Source organism: Bos indicus x Bos taurus, chromosome 9 (genome assembly GCF_003369695.1).
Source record: "Bos indicus x Bos taurus breed Angus x Brahman F1 hybrid chromosome 9, Bos_hybrid_MaternalHap_v2.0, whole genome shotgun sequence".
Classification (NCBI taxonomy): domain Eukaryota; kingdom Metazoa; phylum Chordata; class Mammalia; order Artiodactyla; family Bovidae; genus Bos; species Bos indicus x Bos taurus.
This window is the reverse complement of record NC_040084.1, coordinates 81,382,477-81,400,610: the sequence shown is the minus strand read 5'-3', so window position 1 is coordinate 81,400,610 and position 18,134 is coordinate 81,382,477. Positions and strand designations below refer to the sequence as shown.

The window sequence follows — 18,134 nt, the reverse complement described above, 5'->3', positions numbered from 1 at the left end:
GGTAGAGTATGCTTTTAGTAAAAGAATAAGGGAGAGGAAAACTCATCGTCATACACCACGTTTAGGTAAGGAAAGTTGCTGTCTAAGAAATAGTATTAACTTTTTATTTTTTTTTTTTTCACTTTCTTGACTCCCCAAAAAGAAAGTAGTCAAGGCCTGAGGGGAGCTGAGGGCAGGGGCATAATATAGGAGAGTATTAAATATTATTGTTAAAACGAATAAATAAAGCACATTTCTCTATCAGTGTGTTTAAAATAGAGCTAGCAGTTATGTGTGTTTATACTATAACAAAGTGTACTTTATTTGGGGAATAACTTAATTGATCCATTATGTGGCATTACCAAGGTAATTTTTTCCTTTTTGTTTGAGCACAGGAATTAAAAGTGATTCATAAAAACACACACACTTACAACCAGCATGTAAATTAGAACCACATTAGGGTGATCATCATCTTTTGTTGTTTTCCTAAAATGGTTCCAGTTTGCCCTGTATATTCAACTTAAAGTACGCAAAAGTGTTGCAAGTTCCGACTCAGGAGAGATTTAGAGCTCCCTGTGAACACCCAGTTTTACAGAGAAGCTTCAGTGTTCAATTACTGCAGTTAGTCTTTTTGTGTGCAGTTTTTTTAACAAAATTGTTGGCTGTGTTTCTTCCCAAGGAATTACTGTTTTACTGATTTGAATGTATAGATTGGATACACTCAGAAGCTACTCTGTCCGTCTGCTGTCTGAGGTCTCTTTCTATAACTTGAGCCTGAGCGTATTGCTGTCCTGATTAAAAACTTGCAGTGCATCAGTCAGGACTCTTGGTTGCAACTGACAGAAATTAATGGGACCACTGAACAATTCCAAATGGCCAAGTGACGGGAGCGTATTTGCATGTTAGAAGAATCGCTCTGACAGCAGCATTGTGACTAGAATGAAGGGATGAAGGGGGGCCAGTCTGAGAACAGAAAGACTGAGGAGTCCGTAGGGATCTCGGTCTCCAGTATGTAGAAATGTCCCTTTACTTATGAGCTCTTTATTTGCCAGGCTGGTAGTTGTTTGAAGGCAGCCCCATGAAAATTGAGTTTTGGCCAATAGAGTGGGCTGGGCCCCCATTCTGCCACGTACCCTCATCCCCGCTCAGTTTTGGGGTGCCACCGATTGGAAAGTGGGTGGTGAGGGTTTGGGGCTGGGCCTGGGTTTGTTGACTGCCCCTCTAATATTCCCTCACCCCTCTTCCTGTGTGAGAAGGGAAGCGAGGTCAACAGAGGCCAGACCCTGTGAGAGCTGAGTGGCCCCGTGCTCTGGTTTTCCAAACGTCTATCTGCTTGCTCAACCCACCCCAACTTCCAAGCTCCCCATTTATGGGTTCTCTTCTTGGGTACCATTTAATAAAAAATACTCATTTTCCTACTAACCAAAGCAGAGAGTGGGGACTGGCTTGGCCACCCAGCCTCTGTGATGGGGCATGTGCTCCCTAGATGGCTCCTTCTGTCCAAGGTCTGTCTGCCCTATGGATGTGCCCCTCATGCCAGGCAGACTTAGTGGGTACCTGTGCACCAGGAAGATGGGGTCCCCTGTTTGGTGATCCTTGTACATCTGACATTCGGCCAACCAGAGCTCCCTGTTCTAAAAGTTCTAATCTCAGCATCCTGGCTGATACATCTCGGCTTATCTAGAATCCTCTCTGGTTTTCATCAGGGACTTTATGAGCCTCATCTGAAGTCTCAGATGTTCAGCCACAGGATTTAAGTGGAATTTGTTTTGAGGACGTGACTGACCTCAGGGTCCAAATCCCTGTAGACATTTGGTGCCACAAGGACCTACGATTACCGCAATGTCTTTGAATCAACAGATTTGTCACATTTATGTGGTTTTTCCTCTCTGACACCTCAGTTTCCAGCACACCCTCACTTCTATCTTCTGGGAACCAACATCCCACTCTGTCCCAGTGGGCTGGTCTAGGGGGGCATGTCCAGGCTCGGAAGCAGGGCTGTCCTGGGCCTCAAGAAGTCTAGCAGCATCAGCCTCTCACTTTCTAATCCCTGGTAGACTTATGTTTTCTCCTTTGGTTTTTTAAGCAATTCAGAGTTTAAGATAAAGGCCTTAAAGATAACTTTCTCTGCCTCTCCCTCTTTAGGTATTTGCATAGGAATCATAGGCGTTAATCTTGAGAGTAAACTCCTAACATCTGCCCTTATTTCCTTCCTTCCTTCCTTCTCTATCAGCCCCGGGACCAAAGCACAGACCCCAGCACCTCTGCAGAGTCCCTTCGCCTCTGCAGCAGAAGGGTAGCATTTTTTTGAGAAATAACCTGGCTCCGCGTTGTAGCAGTGGAAGCTAGTCTGTAGCACAGATGCGCATGACCCTGAGGGCGTTGCACTGTAGGCGCCCTCATAAGTCTGACTCTCACTCCCCTCGCGTGTCAAGCATGCAGAAAGTGCACTCCCTTTTGTGTTCATCATTCCGTCAACCTAGAGAGAAATTTCATTGCAGTCATTCTTCGGTGTCTCCCTTTCTCCCATGGCATGTGTCCTAGAGCCTGAAGGTTTCCATGACCCCTGGTGGGTGAGGGCTGGCCTTTGGTATATGATGAGAGTAGCTGGGGTATGATGAGAGTAACTGAGTGGTCTTTTGAAGCCCTACGCTCTTGCCCCAGGCCTGGGCTCCCTGAGCACGGGCGCCACTGTCCTCTGGAAGCTTCTGTCCTGCCTTAGGGACAGAGCTGTGCAAGGCCCCCCACCCCTTCATTTAGGGGGAGAGTATCTCACCCTCTTAACTTCCTCCCAACTCTGAAGTTGGGCAGAACCTCCTCACTGGGTTTAGACATTAAGAAGGATAGACTGCTTCTGCCGTCATCTGGGCTAAAACACAAGGAATTACAAAGCCTGCACCTGTTTTAAATGAGCTAGACAGGAAAACTGTTGGGAGGACAAACAAAGTAAAATTCCAGAGTTGTCCTGCTGCACTGATTTGGACTCTGTCACGAAGGCAAAACACCACCCAAACACTGGTAACTATGGAAATGAAGAGAAGGAAACACAGCTGAGAGACAATAAGCCCGAAGACTGTGCAGCTTAGTCAGTGAGAAAAATCTAGTATGCCTCCAGGGTTTCTGACTTGGGAGCAGCCAGAAAGCAACATGGTGAAGAGAGTGGCCTGTTACTAACATGGACTCTCAAAGCCCATGCTTGGGATGCAAAGCTCAGCTCAGCTGCTCACTGACCGAGCCACCATAGGCCGACTGACGTAGCTCCTCAGCCTCAGTTTCCCCATAAGTAAGGTGGGGTTAATGCTCCCTACTCATTTGGCTGTTTGGAGCATTAACTAAAGACATGAAAAAAATGGCCATGACCTGCTGAGTATCCACTAAATGTTAGCTCTTATTACGTAGCAATGCCAGTAGCTAAAATGGGTGATGCTGGAGGGTGAGCTGTGTGGAGCCCCGCTTCAGAACAGGGGGCCTCCGGGGCCACTGACAGTATCTAAGCTGAGAGATGCAGGAGGAAGTTACGTGGATTCGTCTGAAATGTGAAAGAAATTGATGGCTGAAGACAGTAGTAGATAGATTGATAGTTGAAGAAGATAGATAGTAGATGGTTCAGGACTGAAGACCCCAAGAAGTAGCTGAAACCCTGGGCTGTGACTGACCCCTCAGGGATTGTGGCAGAAGGTAGGGGGCCAGGTCCCAGGCTCACAGATCTGTTCACACTCCCAGTTACCCTTTCACAGCATGGGCCTCGGGGTCATCTTCAGAATGACTCAGTTGTTGTGAGATGAATACAAATATCCAGTTTACAGCCTCCACTCCAGAGATATAATCTCAGTTGCAGTGATCAGCTCACTGAAGTAAGATTTACTTGTCTAGAATCTACCAAATCGGGTGGGCTCCTTTCCATCAGGAATTATAGTCCTTGGTGTGGGGGGTGGGGTCGGGGAGGTGCGGCGCAGGGAAGAACTTATCTGAGAGGCTTTTCGAAAACAAGGCTTGCACATCCTCCAGCCAGAGGACTCTCGCTGAAAGCCCGGACAGGCCTCCTGGTGTCAGGGCTTGCCCGGCTCTTTCCCACTCAAATCATTTGAAAAAAAAAAGTCAGTTTGAAGAATTTACTTAAGTGAAATCGGGAGTAGCTTGAAGTGAATGAGCTGAAACTGGAGGGAAATCCCTTTGTTCAATTCGGGTTTCAGTGAATGCTCAGCAGGCAGCTAAACCAGTTCATTAACAGAGAAGAAGCCGTGTTTCTCAAACGCAGCCCTCAGCAGCTAATGCCTAGAAAAACAGACTGTGACAGCCAAAAATGCATTCTAGAAATCCGAACGCTCTAGATTCAGGAAACTTTAGTTTTTGTCATTGCTGAATAAACAAATCACTTCCCCCTGAATATCTCCCCTTTATTTAAGACAATTCACCATACATGATCTGTTTACTGTGCATCCATCCCATTTTCTAGAAAAATGTGATTTTTCCTGCTTCTCTGGAGCTCAGAAATGAGTATACTTAGAAATATTTTATGTTACCGGTTCATTAAAAAAACTGTATTCTTTTATTTTAAATAGAACCCACCTATTAGAAGCTTTTTCTCTGATTTTTGACATCTAAAATTCAGACGTGAGAACCAGCCTGCAAGTGGTGTACTGTCAAATGTCTACGTGATATTTTTCCTGTCTCTGCTGCGCTTTATTAAATTGTTGTAGACTGCACATGGTTTTTCCCCGGGGCAACGCATGCTTTCGGGTTCTCTGTTGCATTGTTAACTATTTAAGCATTAGACCCGGTCTGAGATGGCAGGGGGGAAAGGCCGAGGGACTTGATCTCCTCCCTGCCAGAGTTCTCCGCTTTCACTGGTGCTACTTACATTGAACAGCTTAAGAATAAGCTCCTGTGTGAGCCCTCGGAGGCCGGGGGGCATTGTTGAATTCAGATAGGAATCGCTTTCTTTTAGTGATAATTTGAATATTTTGACAATGCAGCTAAGCTACTCCGCTGCCTGGTTTGCGTACTTCGTGTCATGGGCGCCCTTTCTAGTGAAGCCGGAGAGAGCCCCTGCCTCTCTGAATTCATAAATTGGCATTGTCCGTGGGTGAGATGGGTAGGAGCAAAGGAGGAATCATCCAGAAGAATTCTGCTCTCTTGCTTTCATGTTGTTTTCAAGCTTTTAAAATAATTAATATAGGCCTTTGGAGACCACCCAATTAAACCACCACAATAAATGCTGAGCATTTTGAGATGAGAGATGGACCATGAAGATGATTTGTGACATGTTTATACATGCAAAGCAAGGAATACATTTGAAACAAATACTCTGGATGATTCAGAGAACCTACTTGCCTCTAGCTTTTTCCCTAAATTGTGGTGGCTTATTTTTAGACTTTTGTTGTCTGAAAATGGCCCTCATTTTTCCATTTGTAACTTATAAGGAGGTTGCTCATAATAAATGGACATTGCCTTTTTGATCAAATTAAGAAAACAGGCAACCCAGTGAATAAATCCCGTAGGTGAGATATAATTGGCTGTTACGTAATAGGTTTACCTTTGTACTGGTAAAGAAAATCCCAAAAAGCTTTGCCCCTAAGAGTATCAACTGGCTGGAATAGTCTTGGCTGGAAGAAGCCAACTTTTATAATTAATTGGGGAACAGAGATACCTGTTTCCCAGTGCTCACCAGGGACCGTGGTGTGAAGCTGGCTGTAGACTTTTTCTGGAGACTTCACGGAAGCCTAAGTTCCCGGGGCCCCAGAGGTGCTGTGAGCCTGTGTTTAGTTTGTGCTGTGGCCTGGGAGTGTGTATTTCTAAAAGATTGCCCCGGTAATTCTAACGTAGTCGGGTTTGGTAACCACTGAATCATGTATGCAAATTGCAGACTTCAGCCTTTTCACCCTGCACATTTGATAAATCTGTATGAAGATAGGAAGCTTTTTATATGAAGCTTTTGTTGAAAATGAGTACCTATTGGTTGTTGCTCTTTTCAATTCATAATTTGCTTTAGGCTCTGTTATTGCATGGATTTGCATACCTGTTTTATGGTATTCTAATACTGTTGGTTTAAAAAAAATGCCATTTCCTCTGAGTGCTCTTTTGAATATTTTATGTAAGCAATTTCATGTGTTTTCTCTACTTGCAAAAAGCAGGGAGAAACATCAGGGTTTTTCTAATCCACTTACAAGTAGGACAAGATTATAATATAAATACTTAAAAATCTTCTTGGGCAAGATTATATGAGATATTGAAAATCTTTTATGTTACAATATTATGAACTTTAGCACCCCTTTTAAATATAACAAATAATCTCAATGTTTAAGACTTTTACCATGTGGTGTATCTGCGACATTTTAAAATTAAGGGTGGTGGGTCTATTGAAGTATTATACCCTAGGATTTTAACATTTGAAATTGATCTATCATCTATTAAAATACCTAAAAAGCAGTGGAAAATGTCCTCTGTACATTCACAGTTGTGTGTGCGCACTCATGTGTGCTTTTGAAGTAAGCAAGCTCAAGTTGCCTCATGGCGGCGGCTGTGGGGGGTGTTTTTCTCGCTTCACTCACTGAAGGTGTGCAAGATCTCTTCTTACAGGTTTGAGGCCTCAAACCTTCTGAGAGGACTCCCTGACTGCCTTGGAGCTGACGTTTCCTGTCACCGAGTAGGTACGCAAGCCATGATTGCTTTTAAAAATTATTTCTATCTGAGACTGTGTATTAGTAACTGCTTGGAAGCACATAGTCAAATAAGTCAAGGATGTGCAGGAGGTTCAAGGCACTTCAAAAAGGCTAAATACCTTTCCCCCTCAAACTGTGAAGTACCTTAGAATGGCATTGTTTTAACCTTTTCTTTTTACAAAGCATTAGGATCCTCTGTGTTTCAGGGAATCAGATCCTGCAATTAGCAACTTCTCATATCCTCTGTTGTCCCCCACCCACAGCCCTGATAATACCTGCAAATCTCTGGAATTTTCTGCTGTCAACCCATCAGTTCAAAAGCTTTAAAGCTGCCCTATCTCTACTCCCGACTTGTGTACATAAGAAGAGGTGTAAAGGTTGCTTCCCATCTGTGGAAGATGTTGACTGATAAGCCTAAGAAAGATGCTAGTCACGTACAAGTTGCCCTAGGGACTCCAGCTCCAGCTTCCTAGGCTTTGTTGGGAAATACTGCTGTAAAAGCTACTGCCAGAGTCAGAGGCTGTGTAGACAGCTTAGCCGGGGCCAACGGCAAGGTGGAAGTGGGGAATGTTCCGCTTAGTTCAAAACACCCGGGTTAGGCCTCTTGTCACCGTGTTGTCAGCAGTCATGACGTGAAGGGAAGTTAACCCTGTGCATTGGGTACTTCGCTTGGTCTAGTACATTCCCTGTCATATCTTTTTCTTAGTACCTATGCACAAAGAACTTTAGTCTCTGGACCTCAGTTTCCGCACCTATTAAGTGGGGATAAAGATGTCTTTCTAGCCTATCTCACAGGGCTGTTAGATGGACATTAGTAGACAAAGGAGCATAAGAGGATTTTGAATTCAACTGAAATGTAATATTGTTTTACTAAAGGTTATTTTGGTTCTGTTTGAAATAGAATTGTCTTACTAAATAATTTTTGATTTATTGGCCGAGAAATTGAAATCCGTCCCAACGTGGCTAACATATCTACTGGGAACTGAGAAAGGCAGTTCTGATTAGTTGGTGGGGCGGGGGCGGGGAGGTGAGGTCTTGCCATTATATCTTCTGGTCATGGTGCAATAGACTGTATGATAACCAGCTAGATCCTGGAATGTGACTGCCAAGAATTAGGTGGTGAGTCCATGGGCCGAAGACAGAGGTGGAGAACAGCCTAGGCCCTGTGTGTCTCTGCAGCTGAGTGGGACAAAGCCCAGGCAGCCTGGATGGGGCAGTTCGCTCGGCAGGCAGGGAGGGCAGTGAGGCATCGCTCTAGGCTACTGGGAAGGAGCAGCAAGCATGTGGCGGGAAATTGGGCCTTATTGTAAGGAAGGTGCCTGGCCCCCGGGGCAACAGGAGCACAGACCAGCGCACTGAAGCCCCGCCCGGGTTGGGCTGGGGATGGACCACACATGTGGATTGCCAGGACAGCTACTTAGAGAGGTTCACATTCCTCCCCATTGAACCAGCTATGATTGTAATGGTTTGTTAAACAAACAAAGGACCTAAAGCTGTGAATGGGGGAGAGAAAAGACTTAAGGTGAAAAGGAGAGGAGGCCCTGTTTGTTAGTGTTCCACCCTTTTTAAGCTTTCTCCCCCATTTCCTCAACATTCCTTTCCCCCTTTCAGAAAAGGCAGTGCAGTAACTTGCAAAAGTTACCGCCTTGTGTCTCCAACCTCGTTTCCTTTTAAATTGGAAATGGGAGGAAATATCTATCCCCTTACAAAGACAAAATGAGAAACCGGGGTCATCTTAAAGGAATAGGGATACATATTTTTATATTTCTAACCAAGTGTTTCTGGGTGAAATTGCCTTGGCATCCTCTGAATTTATGGGACGTGCTGTGGAAGGCAAAGAGAAAGTTCTCACACAAGCACTGGATAGTAACTCTGTCCCATAAATAAGGCAGGTGGCCGCAGAGGTGGGCAGCCCTCTGCTCCTGGAGGGAGGGGAGTGAGCGTTGGTGTGGTTGCAGCTGTTTTACTTTTTTATCCCTTGACTGTGTCCACAATTTATGGTCAGGTGAGTTCTGGATGTTCATCCATTGAAAATGTTTGGGGGGGAAAAGCTGTAAATTGTCTTTTAAAACTTCCAGTTACGTTTGTGTCTATTCAGTTAATCAGATTAGGTCTCAGGACTTCCTTGTGGAGAAGAAAAAGGAACCATTTAGGTTTTGCAAACACTACTGTTACGTGTGCTATACATTATCCCTAAGGGGGGAGTCCGTCATCACTTTTCACTTTTTTGTGCACAGCAGTCTGTCCGTTTCCGTGCAACATCGTCCCTTTCTCTGGCCCCCAGGTTCCTCTGCCTGGCACACCAGCTCCATCCCCCCGCCCCCAGTGTGTTCACAGCGGCATTGCCTCCTTTATAGGCCAGTCTCCTGCTCCTCTTCTTACGCCCACACCCACCTTCCAGCCAAACTAGACCGCGGGATCCACACTGCCCTGTCCTGCTTCAGGCCTCTCTGCTTTCACATGGTCTTCCCTCGGCCTGAAATAGACCTCCCGTTTCTCCACCTGGTTTGCTCTAAACCCAGCGTAGGTAGTCAAAATTATGAAAACTTAGAAAGTACAGATATTCAGAGAGAAACAAGAGTCCTCTCTAATTTGACCCCAGCAGCCCTTTGCTGACACATTGTTTTCTGTACTTTCAGTCCTTTTTAATTTTTTTAATTTAGAGACTGTTGTTTTAGGACAAAACCATCCACTCAAGTCTTGAGCATCCTTTCCTGATAACACTGTGTAACTTTCAAGGTTCCGTCCAGAGATTTGAACTCAGGAATCTGGCTTCCCATCACCCCTGTGACTCGTGAGCTTTTCTTGTTTTCTTTTCTCAGCGTGAGCCTTTGCTCTCACACACTTCCTGGGAAGGAATTGGGCTTTTCTCTTCCCTAGAATAGTCACTGTGTTAGGACCATAGACCCGGCCGATAATTAGGTAGGTAAGTTGGGAAAGATTGCCACTGTCAGCTATAGAAACACACCCCAAAGGGCGTCAAGGGGGATAGTCGCAGCTTTGTTGGGAGGGAGGAGGGGGATATGTTTCCAGCTGTCACAAAGGAGTATCCCTGCCACTGACTTTAATGACTAGAAAATCTTATCCTAATACCAGAGGCTCTTGTCTGGATTTCAAGTCTGCGCTCCACCCCTCCCCCACCTCCCCCAACGTGCTACCTAGAGTTCATTAACAGTCTTCCTGAAACATTCCGTCCCATCTCAGCTTGAGAACCAGGCCTGGGCCTTGCGCTTCCCTCTCCGGATGCACATACCTATTTTGCTTGCTTGGCGACCTTTGTCTGTTTCTTCCTAAATGTTCATATTTAAAAACACCGTGTAAGAGGTGGGTCTGGGAGGCATGGGGAGGATTTCAGACTCCGTAAAGATATTTCCTTTCCCTCCCCTTGCCTCATAGATGTTAAGCTGAGTGACCATCTCGTCGAGGTGCTTTGGCCCGGTCTGGGGGGCCCTGAGCTGTGTAAGCCCCCTGCTTCCACTCCGTACAGGCGCGGGAGGCAGTGGGGTCCTTATAGGCTGCTTTCAGGTGACACCTCTGGGAGCCTGGCTCCCGGTCAACAGTCCCCTTTTGCCCTTGCTGGTTTGGTTTTTCTCAGTCTTCTGCAGCTCACTGAGGCTCACACTCCTGGGCTTGTGCTTTTTCCAGTGCTTCCTCCCCTCCCAGTCAAGGCAGAGCTATGGGCGTTTTCTCTCTGTGTCTGCCTGTGCCTCTCCCCACCTTTGTGTAGAGTGGCTAGTCTTGACTAAATCAGTTACATGTTATCTTCCATCTGCTAAACACATCATGACAACAAAAGGCTCTCATCTGTTAGAAAAGAAAAGAAAAAGGCCTACCTCTTCTAGTAGGAGAAAGTGGGCAACCAGACAGGATTTTTGAGCTGTTAGGGTCTTGGTTTGTACTATCACCAGCTAGAAATTATTTGGAACATCTCATCAAGTTTTTTAAAATGCAGGCTGAATTCTCATTTTGCTTCTTTTTATCACCATGGACTTGTCACTGCACTGTCTTACCTAAGAGGAACTGAGGGAATGAATTTAAAGGCAAAAAGGCTTCTGTTCTTGAAGCCTCCGAGAATTACATGCCCCCACAAGCCTGCTTCCCTCAGGCTCCACAGTGCAGAGTACATCTCTTAAGGGGGATCAGTCTAGCTGCAGCCTGTTGCAGAGAAAACAAACCCCACCCTACCCCCAGGACACCCCACTGTACATGCCAAACCGCTCCGGGGAAGACCAACACGGATGATCAAGGTTGAGCATGTGAGACAGTGGACACCCACGCAGAGCCCAGGGTAGTTTATAATAGAAGCCAGACTCAGAGTAGTATCCACTTCCCTGCAGCCACGGGTACCGCTCGCTGTTCCTTAGTTGGAAGATAACCTCAGCACCTCCTCCGTGCTGGAGATCTCCTTGCTGGCCTGAGTACCCATTGCTGCTGTTTAATCATTCAGCTGTATCCGACTCTTTGTGACCTCATGGACTGTAGCTTGCCAGGCTCCTCTGTCCATGGGATTTCCCAGGCAGGAATACTGGAGTGGGTTGCCATTTCCTTCTGCAGGAGATCTTCCCGACCCAGGGATCTAACCTGGGTCGCCTGCATTGGAAGGTGGGTTCTTTACCACCAAGCCACCAGGGAAGCCCCGCATACCCATTAGGTACCGTTAAACTCAACACAGCTAAAACCAAACTCCAAATTCCTGGTTTTGCTAGGTTTTTCTTCTGGGTCTTGATCTTTCTTTCCCTCTCCACCATCACTCTCCCCCTCTTTCCTTTAAACTTTTCTAAAATCTTATTTGACTACAGTGGTCACTCCTTGTCTGAGATTTCCTTTTCCATGATTTCAGTTACCCATAGTCAACCTTGGTCTGAAAATGGAAGATTCTGAAATAAGTAATCCATCAGTTTTAAATTGCACACCATTCTGAGTAGCATGGTGAAGTGGTCGTACCAGTGTGTTCATCCTACCCAGAACGTGAATCTTTCTTTCTCCCAGCATACCCTGCCTAGTGGTCATTAGTTGCCAGCTCAGTTATCAGACTGCCTGTGCGTATCACAGAGTTACCTGTGTTCAGGTAGCCCTCGTTTGACTTAATAAGCGCAGAAGTGATGATGCTGGCAATTTGGATGAGCCAACAAGAAGCCATGAAGTGCTTCCTTTAAGTGGAAAGATGAAACTTATAACTTCATAAAGAGAAAAATCATATGTTTAGGTTGTTAAGATGGAATCTTCTATCTGAAATTGGGAGGAAGGAAAAAAACTTGTGCTAGTTTTGCTGTTGCACCTCAAACCACAAACATTATGGCTGCGGTTCATAAGTGCTTAGAAAAAGACATTTTATTTGTACAATAAGATATTTTGGGGAAAATATTTTGAAAGAGAGGGGAACCCCATTCATGCAACTTTGAGTACAGTGTTTTGTTATAATGGTTCCATTTTACCATTGTTGTTAATTCCTAGTTGTGCCTAATTTCTAAATCAAGCTTTGTCATAGGTATGTATAGGAAAAAACATAAGGTTTGGTAGTGGGCTCAGGCATCTACTGAGGGTCTTGAACGTATCTCCTGTGGATAAGGGGGCCGACTAGAATAGGTTCCTGTTGTCCCATGAGTCCTGGCATTCCCTGCCCCTTTCAGTTTGGCTCCTGTTGGTTTTTGTAGCTCTCGGAGGTGTAGATTCTTGTGCCATTTATGCCTTTCCCATCACGCCTCCTATTCCTGTTGCGACAGTGTCTCATTGGCATTCTTCTACTTGTTTCTACTACTTCTCTCTCTACCCCTCTCACTCTTACCTCCACATAAACCTGGAGTTAGTGGCTACCCTTGACTGCATAGGTTAGTCAGTCTGCTAAAATATTACAGCAGAAAAGCCCTCCTTCTCCCAGTGCAACAGAGCAAGTACATCACTAACACTTCATGATTTGGTCTCTGTCTGTCCAGCCTGTTTGTCCCTGGTGCCTGCATGTTTACATTCATTTCTAGTCACGCTGAAGTAGTTACTTTCACGTACCTTGTGTTGATTCATTCCCTTGGCCTGAAATAGACCACTCCCCCCTTGAATACCAGGTAAAGTTGCTGGCTCAGCTTAAATTTTGGCTTCTCCGTGAAACCTCTCCTCATCCCCCAAGTAAGAGAAGTTATTCCATCAATAGTCATAGGGTAAATGTATAAGGGAAATTATTCTAATGGTGGACCAATAGATGAAATCTGGATAAATTATTATCCATTCTGAGTTTCAATGATTGTTTTCACTTTTTTTCATGTGTGAGTCTTTATAGAGCAGTTTAATTGCATCATATCTTAATTCCTAAGGAAAAGAGCATCTTCGAATGCAAAAAGCCTCACTCCAGTCCTGGGTGTTGTCTCTTTCCCTTCCACTGGGCATTACTTGGTTTTGCCTGACTTTCTGGTTTTTGCCAGTCTAATTGGGGTGTGTGGGTTAAGAAATAAAACAAAAAATGTCAGATGTGATAAGTGCATGACACAAGAAAAGAAAGAAAGGCAGGAAACAGAGGCATAAGGTGTGCCGGGGTAGGGTAGAGCTGGTCCCAGATTAAATTACTCAGGATTGAAGTTTTGCCAGTCAAGAAGAGGGAAGACCCAAAGAATAAAATATATAAGGGAAATTATTTTAATGATGGAACAAGAGATGAAACCTGGATAAAATTGTACATATTTTCATTTGTTTTATTGACTATTTGAGTTTCTCTGTGAAATACCTTTTTATTTTTTCTTGCCTGAAGGTTTAAGTTTTGTTTTAAATATGAAGTCTGTAATCTTTCTGGGATTAATTTTATATAGATGTATGTAGGAATCCAGTTTCCTTATGGATAACCAATTATTAAGTAGTCCGTGCTTCCCCAGTGATTGCAGTGCCAGCCCTGTTGTATATTAAGTTTCTGTACAAAAGGGGATCTGTTTCTAGGCTATTCATTCTACTTGCATTGGTCCACTTGTCTAATCCTAGGCCTATATCATACTGCCTTAATTACTGTAGCTTTTTTAAAAATGTTTTTATCTGTTATCTTTCACCATTTCCTCTGTGATCAGTTTATAGGATGATGAGTATGATCCAGTCGAATGGGGAAAGTCTTGATACTGTTGATTTTTCCTCCTCAGTATAAAAGTTTAGAACAATCTTGTCAAGTTCCAACAAAGAACCTTGTTGAATTTTTATTAGAACTTCACTGAATCAGTATATTAATATGAAGATAAATAGGTAACTGAATATTACAATAATACTATCTGTATTTCTCTATTCATGAACATGGTATGTTTCTCAATTTATTTAGGTTTTCTTTTATGTCTTTCAGTAGAATTTTATAGTTTCTCCATAACTATTTTATCTTTGGTTAGACTTACTTTAGATATCTTTGCTTTGTGGCTAATTAATTTTAAATTATATTCTGTTTGCTGGCATTTAGAAATGCAATTGATTTTGTATTTTGACTTTTGTAACCAAATACCTTGTCAGAATTCCTAATTCTCACATTCTCTGTGTGGATTCTTTGGGGTTTTCTGTATAGATAGTCATCTGTAAATAGCGAAATGTTTATTCTATCCCAGTGTTGTCTTTTTATTGCTTTATCGTATGAACCACAACTTCTAATACAAATCTTTAACAAGAAATGGTGATAGATAGGCACCTTATTCACATAGCAAAGATGCTAACTGTTTCATTAACTTAAAAATTATCTCTTCTTTCCTGCTTCTTAGTCTAATGATATATATTTTAACCATTCAAGCTATGGATAATTTTACTCTTAGTCAGTCTCTGGGTTGTATTAGCTGTATTGTAAAAGGTTGTTTCATGGTGCTAATCACTAGGTGAGCACTAGAACTAACAAAGATGTAGAAATAGCAGGTACCGTCAGAAGAGGCCACAGTGGCACACCTCTAAGGTGCCTTAGAGTCCTCGGGGGTTTATTCGAAGGGCAGATTCTCAGGTGTTCCCCCAGCAAGTCTGACTCAAATGCCTACCCCCGCCCCTGGGGTCTTGCAGTTGTCACTGCCCTTCTTGTTATTGTTTGTTGTTTTCTTTTTTAAAATCCTGTTCTTCATTTAGGGATCTCTTGATTCTCTCTAGAATATTAATGCTAGTTGTTTCTAAAGTTTTCTTTTTTCTCCATACAGTCCTTTTCTTCTTCTTCTTTAACCTAGCTGCTTTCTTCTGTTTGTTCTGTGTCGCTTTTTCCTAGTAGGTGCTTGCTTCTGATTTCTGGTGATCCTCAGCTGCCTGACTTGTGAGTGGAGCCATAAAAAAGCTGATGGGAGCTTTGTGTACGTAGATAGGCTTTGTCAACAAGGGCTTCGTTGTCGGGTAATACGGGTAAACCCTTCAGGACTGCCATTTGTCCTTGTCGTGAGCTCTTTTCTCTTGGGCCAGTCAGCTTTCCCAGAGAAGACTCTTTCAGTCTCCTGTCTTGGAGAGTATAATAGGCCTGGCTGCCATTGTTCTGATCGCCAAATAGGGGAAGTATGCAGACGTCCACTTAATTCACCCTGTTTCAGCACAGTACCCACTTCTCATACCCTCTGTCGGGAGGGGGTCAGAGCGCTGAATGCACTGCCAGACTTGAAACCACTCTTTCTGTTTCTATGCCCACATGCATCCCCACTTCCAGAAGTTCCTAGTGCCTAAATTTGAGCCTTTGATGGTTGCTTCATAGCTTTTCATCACTGCCTTAGAATTCAGCTTTCTTGGGACAGCTAAATCAGTTCCTGCTTGTTTACCTACTTTCCAAAATGTTGTTGCTCTTTTCTCCTTTCCTGTTATCTTAGGCTGTGTTTTTTGCGGGAAAAAAATCTCATTTATACTATTTTTTTAATTAATTTATTTTAAGTGAAACAAAGATGGATATTTTTAATGATAAAAAGTACAATTCACAAAGACGATAGACATCATGCACCATTAGACACTTTCATTAATACTGTTTTAATAGAGTTTCAGGAGAGACTGAGGCTGCATACTTTAATTCGGTTTACCATCTTTAACTTGACATTATTACCATTACTTGTGACTAGAAGGTTAGCACCCTGTCCTTTTTCATATTTTTCTTAGTGTGTAGATTTGATGTTCTGAAGCTGCAGTATAATTTTCTCTCTAAATATGAGATAAACAATTCACTTCAGCCTTCTGGCTTATTTTAGGCCTCATTTCTAAGAAAATAAGAGCTTAGTCACAGGTTAACAAAATGAAGTCTCTCCAGGTGACAGTTTAAAAGAGTCAGTAGGCAGCAAAGCTGATGGCTTGGCAGGCCGGGGAGGTGGGGCCTCGTTGTGCGTGGCACTCCCCACAGCAGCACAGGCAGGGGTGGAAGGGGGCAAGAGCCAGTGCCTCCCGCCACCAAGAGCAGATTGTCTCACACGTTTAAAGTGGATATGTGTACCCGGCATTGAATAGTTCTGGAGGGAACACAGAGGAACCCTCTGTGGAAGTAGTTTCTCACCAAACCAGTCCTCCCTTCTGAGCCTGGGTTTTCCATGCTCAGCACCTCCACCATGGCCCCCTTAGCCCGAATTCCCTGTGGGCTCACCTGGACTTTGGTAATCGCTTCCTTAGTGGTCTCCCCATTTCACCATCTCACCATGTGGAAGAGATGCTCATTCCTCTGCCCGGGAATGACGAGGGAAGCAGGAGTTGGCCAGGTAGATCCTGGGTGGCAGGACAGTCCAGGAAGGGGCATGGTGTGGAAAAGACAGAAGCATGAGTGATGTTGAGCATGTTAAGCAAATAGCCAGTGGGTTGATCTGCAGCCTCAGTTGCCTTTTGGCCACTGTGGGGCAGACGTCTGCAGACGTGGTGGGGTGACAGGCTTTGAGGGTCCAACCTAGAATGCAACCTACCCAGGAAGCTTCTTCCAAGTGGTATGTCAACTCAGGTGTTGTGGATTTTAATGATGGTCTGTTAGTACTTTATTGAGGATGTGCTCACGCATACACACTTTAGTAAAAGATTTTTAAAGATGCTGACAAATGAATCCCTGTGATTTGGAAGGCATTCTGCCCTCTAGTCAAAAGGTAGGCCTGTCTTACATGATAGGACCTATTATATTATCATCTGTACCCCTATTTGAAATGAAATTTGTACAAATTGTTTATTGCTTGAATTTCCAAAGAACATTATTGTAGTGCTCTTCCCTCACCTCCTTTTTTTTAACCTTCACCTGATAAAATGCAGTGATTGAGGCATAAAATATATGGCCTGTGGCTTAGGAATTGTCAGTGACTTTGTGAAGAGTCAAACTGAACTGATGGCACAAAGAGGGATTTTTCTCTCTTGTCATCTAAGTCAGTGTCCTTTAATCTGTTTAAATCTAGAATCCCTTAGAAAATCTGAAGATAGCTGTGGTCCCTCTCCTTGCAAGAACTGCAATACATATGCCTCCAAATTTTCCACAGAATTTTGGAGAATTCAGTCATGGGCCCTGGAAACTCTGCCATGGACCCCACTTAAAAACCTCTGTTCTAAGTGAAGGCTGAAAACCCAGCCACAGCCATCTGGTAGGGGACTCAACAGGCCTCGCATCTATAATCCTCAGCCAAGTTATGAGTCCAGCCCTGGGAGCTCCCCTTTACTGATTAGACATGTAATGAGCCCCAACTCTTCTGGCATCTACTTGCTCAGGTACAAGACCTATCACATGTCACAGTGCTCGTGCATAATAGAAAATTAGCAGCAGCAGCCACCTGGAGGTTCTGAGACTCTTCTTCCTCCTGTTGATGTTTCTGGATGGCTTTTTCATGGTAGAGACTTGCTACTAGAGTCCTTCAAATATGGAGGGCAGCACCTCTCTAGAAGCCTCCTGGAGCCAAATAAACAGGGAATTTCCACCTGCCCTACTCCACGATTGGCTGTTTCATATTGTGTGAGTATAAGAAGAAACAGAACTTTTAAAACTGACCTTAACACATTTATATAAAAGCCATCCTAGGTTTCAGGAGTATGAGTGGAAAAGAAATGTTTAGAATAGAACCTTCTTATCCACAAGGAGTAGTGATGAATGGAGTCAAAAAAAAAAAAAAAAACTTAAGAGTACCCATGTTGGAAGACTAAAAATGGAAATTCAATTTCCTCCCAGAAATGGGCCTTGCATTGTGTCACTGGGGACAATGGAAATAGAAGCCAGAAGTCATAGTTTATTTTAAGAATGTTGTAAAACATTTGTCCCCCATTAGCTGATTGTGTTACGCAGCACTGGGGACGTCCTGGAACTCCACTTGTGCTCTGACCTCTCCCTCCACCGCCGTATACCACCAGCCCTCAGGGAACACAGTCCTTCCTGGCTGTTGCCATATATATATGTTCTTATTCCAATCTGATCCTCTCTCATCCCCAAAATAATCAGCACGAACAGAATGAAGCAGATGGCACAAGCCTTCTTTGGCATACGGGCAGATCTGTATCACTCACTCAGTATTTTTAGAATCAAGGGGATTGCAAATTATGTCCTGAGTTGTTTTGGGGGAAGACTTACTCTCTTTCCAGGGTGACAGGTGC

At 43.9% G+C, this 18,134-nt stretch overlaps 1 protein-coding gene across 10 annotated transcripts in view; it reads left to right on the top strand.

Moving 5' to 3' along the window:
- The window catches only part of PLAGL1 (PLAG1 like zinc finger 1), a 56,288-nt gene that overhangs the window by 27,947 nt on the left and 10,207 nt on the right, over positions 1-18,134 (top strand). For 5 of the 10 annotated variants that reach the window (XM_027551755.1, XM_027551760.1, XM_027551752.1 and 2 more), the window contains exon 5: positions 6,559-6,629. The exons of 3 other annotated variants lie outside the window; for them this stretch is intronic. The gene's annotated coding sequence lies outside the window, so the exon portion shown is untranslated. Of the gene's footprint in view, positions 1-6,535; positions 6,630-18,134 lie in introns of all 10 variants that reach the window. 2 more of the 10 variants (XM_027551754.1, XM_027551756.1) reach the window with 2 other exon arrangements.